Source organism: Adiantum capillus-veneris, chromosome 1, assembly GCF_014529385.1.
Source record: "Adiantum capillus-veneris isolate H3 chromosome 1, ASM1452938v2, whole genome shotgun sequence".
Lineage (NCBI taxonomy): Eukaryota > Viridiplantae > Streptophyta > Polypodiopsida > Polypodiales > Pteridaceae > Adiantum > Adiantum capillus-veneris.
This window is the reverse complement of record NC_140931.1, coordinates 124,088,904-124,093,289: the sequence shown is the minus strand read 5'-3', so window position 1 is coordinate 124,093,289 and position 4,386 is coordinate 124,088,904. Positions and strand designations below refer to the sequence as shown.

At 45.0% G+C, this 4,386-nt stretch overlaps 1 pseudogene; it reads right to left on the bottom strand.

The window, feature by feature from the left end:
• Positions 1–970: 970 nt before the first annotated feature.
• Positions 971–1,541, bottom strand: LOC147465492 (uncharacterized; annotated as a pseudogene).
• Positions 1,542–4,386: the final 2,845 nt, after the last annotated feature.

Sequence of the window (4,386 nt, the reverse complement as noted above, 5' to 3'; positions counted from 1 at the left end):
AAGGGGTCCAATGATAATTTAGGGGATTTAATTAATTGATTTTGCATTTATCAAGTCCTCTCTCTCAAAGGGGAAAGGGGGACACTTGTCTCAAGGCTACCCTTGCTGCTTGTAATGCCTCCTACTTATGATTGGCTAGGCCTGGAGGGGTCCAATGAGCTTCAAGCATGAGCTACAAGGGGGGGTCGACCCAAGCAAGCTAGGGGGTTGCTTAGGGGGTATAATCACCCACACACACTCACAAACACTCTCATTGTGTGCTATGCAAAGTGCAAGAGCTCCCTCTCCTAGCGATCTTATCCAATCCCGAGAATGGAGTGGAGTTTTTTTGAACATGCATTTAGTTTGTGGGTTGGGGAGATAAGGGTTGCAAAATGATCCCCTTTAGAGTGTTCGAGGTTGCATGGGTGCACATTAATCTTGTGAAGTAAGTGTTATTTGCTTTTGAATGCACTATTTTTTTTAAAATTGTCAAAGATGGTGTCCAATGATACATTGCAAAAAATGTCGCTTGGTTGATAGTGACCAAAGGCATCTATTCCGAGAAGCCATTCTTGCAGTGGTTGAAAATGCATGTTTATTGGTGGTAGCTAAAAAGGTGAGCGTAGTAACATTAGAGTACGGGATCATATCTAGTATTACAACATTACTAATGCTTGGAGTGTAGGGGTGTTTTGAGCTTGGCGGAGAAGATGGAGGCAGAGAACTCCACAATGAAGAAGTCACACGTACACGCCACATGCAATTGTGGCCTGTCTCTTGGTGAGGCAATGCAGTCTATTTGACACAATATCTTCCTTAAAGCTGCCACAATATCTTCCTTGCTTGTTAATCCTTGCCTGAGACAAAGGCCGCAATATCCTAAAACGCTTTCGGCCCATTTATCACCAAAACTATGGATTGCTACCTCTCTGTTTACAAGAATACATTTGTGGGCATTTAGGGCTATAGGAAACTGCCAAAACAGAGCTTAGCGCTCTACACTTCTACATCTCTGTTGATGCATAGTCCGTATACTTGTTGTGGATGACCCTAATCATCTTTTCATTGAAGCTTGGGAGCTAATGTCACAGGGCGGTGTCCTTTGAGTCACCCTCCATGTGAGATCCACCTTTCTGTTGGGCAAACTGATCAATCTCCAAAGCGAACTGCAAAGAAACAATGTCGGATTATGATTCTAAGAAACAACAATTAGAATTGAAAAGAATGAAGTACTTACTAGTGTCGCATCAGTGCGCGCAAGGGTTCTTGTTGGTTATGTCAATTGTGCCAAGATCAGTGCACTCCGAGCACAAGAAATGTTTGTGGGGAGCGAAGCTACTCTCGGGAACACTCTCCTAGAAATCTTTCTCCTCATCAATGGTTTGTAGAGCTACCGCCACGAGGGAATCCATGGAATTATGTCCCTCTGGCAAGGCTAACGTGTTGATGAGGGGAGCAGAGGAGTAGTCCACTTAGAACTCGGCCTTTTGACTTGGGTTCTCTATATCACGAACCCCAACATATATTGCAAGAACAAAGAGGGCTTTGTATTGATGCATTTCAAGAGAGTGGGTAATGTCGTCAAAGAAGAGAAATTCTTGACCATCCACTATAATTAAATGCAGGGTGCGCAAGAGCAACCATTAGGATCTCATCTTCGACATCCTCCCCTTCCAGGTCTTGGTCAACATCTTCTGTTAAGTATGGAGCCTGATTTACCCTTGTAATTTTCTGTGGTAAAAATGCACATTTGTAAGGCCCTCATTATGAGGAGAAGTCATCGTGCGTGAAGGAAAATCACTCAACGGAAACCAAAATTTTCACGGCCAAGAATCAGGGGCAACTTTTGGGGCCTCAGGGGCGGAAGCCCCCGAGACTTTTTTTTCCCTCGCCGGAATATTATGGCCGGACGGCGGCCGAAAAGTGGTCGGAAAACAACCGTCGGTTGGTCGGTGTGGCCGGTAGTCAATGGCCGATGGCCGGTGGTCGGAAGTCAATGGCCGGTGGCCGAATTCAAAAGCGGACTTGTCTTCTCAAGGGCGGCCACACATGGGCGGATTGGAGGGTCCGATTTGGACTTATTCGCACAAGGGCGGCTACACATGGCTGCATCTCATAAGAGAGGGCAGCCCTTTTGGCCTATAAAAGGAGGCCATTTCTACACACATTTCAGAGTGTGAAGTTGATGCAACAAGGTGAGTGTGAGGTGGTGAGAGTGAAGCAAGGTGGGAGCTCCATTAAGGGTATAATCCCTTTGTAAAATACTTCTTGTTTTGAAGTACTAAAGCCATTGAGTGGCTGCTTTCCCGTGGACGTAGCTCACATTGGGTGAACCACGTATATCGTGTGTACTCTCTCTCTCTCTCTCTCTACTCTATAATCTCGTGTATGTAAATCTATCTCTCTCTATTAAGTAATCTACTCAATTATCTATTTAACTACGTCTTATTTCCTAACAACTGGTATCAGAGCAAGGTTTGCTCGTAGCTAAGTTATCTCAAGGAAAGGATTCCTTGAATTGAGTGGGAGTTATGGCGGAGGAAGGGAAGCTCAAGATTGAGAAGTTCAACGGCAAAAACTACCAACATTGGAAGATGCAGATTGAAAACTATCTCTACCAGAAGGACCTCTATTTGCCACTAGACGGTCTTGCAAAGAAGCCCGCAACGATGGAAGATGAAGCATGGATTGTCCTTGATCGAAAGGCACTGGGAACAATCCAGTTAAGCTTAGCGTCAACGGTGGCCTTCAATGTTTCGGAGATGAAGACCACGGAGGACTTGATGAAGTCACTTGACGACTTCTACGAGAAACCATCGGCATCCAATAAGGTATTTCTTATGAAGCGCGTGTTCAATCTATTACGAAGAAGACAATAAAGCTATCTCAAGAAGATTACATCAAGAAGGTACTAGAAAGGTTTGCAATGCAAAATGCAAAACCAGTTTCTACACCTTTGGCTGGTCACTTTAAACTAACGAAAGATATATGTCCAAAGACACAAGAGGAGATAGCCTATATGTCTAAAGTTCCATATGCTACAGCGGTAGGTTCTCTAATGTATGCTATGGTCTGGACAAGGCCAGACATTGCACATGCAGTGCGAGTTGTGAGTAGGTTCATGGACAACCCAAGTAAAGAGCATTGGCAAGCTGTGAAGTGGATACTTAGGTATCTAAAAGGGACAACAACAAATGCTTTGTATTTTGGAGGAACTGATATTTTTCTAGAAGGGTATGCTGATGCCGATATGGCAGGTGACAAAGATACTCGAAGGAGCACTACTGGCTATGTCTTCACGGTTGGAGGCACAACAGTAAGCTAGGCTTTAAAGCTGCAGAAAGTGGTCTCACTTTCTACCACGGAAGCAGAGTATGTAGCGATGACAGAGGCAAGCAAAGAAATTTTGTGGCTTCACAGATTCTTAGAAGAGCTTGGATTCAAACAAGACAATTGTGTCTTGTACAGTGATAGCCAAAGTGCTATCCATCTTGTGAAGAACTCAGCCTTTCATTCAAGGACAAAGCACATTGAGGTGAGATATCACTTCATACGCACTCTTTTGGAAGAGGGACAGCTAAAGCTAGGAAAGGTGCATACAAGTGAAAATCCTGCAGACATGTTTACAAAGGTGGTCAACGAGGAGAAGTTGAGCTTTTGCTCATCTTCAATCGGAATTCAAGGATAAGAAGCCAGGATGGAAAGCAGTCACAGGTTTGGTTTGGAGATCAGTCTCCAAGTGGGAGATTGTTAAGTATGGAGCCTGATTTACCCTTGTAATTTTCTGTGGTAAAAGCGCACATTTGTAAGGCCCCCATTATGAGGAGAAGTCATCGTGCGTGAAGAAAAATCACTCAACGGAAACCAAAATTTTCACGGCCAAGAATCAGGGGAATATTATGGCCGGACGGCAGCCAGAAAGTGGTCGGAAAACAACCGTCGGTTGGCCGGTGTGGCCGGTAGTCAATGGCGAGTTGTCGGTGGTCGGAAGTCAATGGCCGGTGGCCGGTGGCCGAATTCAAAAGCGGACTTGTCTTCTCAAGGGCGGCCACACATGGGCGGATTGGAGGGTCCGATTTGGACTTATTCGCACAAGGGCGACTACACATGGCTGCATCTCATAAGAGAGGGCAGCCCTTTTGGTCTATAAAAGGAGGCCATTTCTACACACATTTCAGAGTGTGAAGTTGATGCAACAAGGTGAGTGTGAGGTGGTGAGAGTGAAGCAAGGTGGGAGCTCCATTAAGGGTATAATCCCTTTGTAAACTACTTCTTGTTTTGAAGTACTAAAGCCATTGAGTGGCTGCTTTCCCGTGGACGTAGCCCACATTAGGTGAACCACGTATATCGTGTGTACTCTCTCTCTCTCTCTCTCTCTCTCTCTCTCTACTCTATAATCTCGTG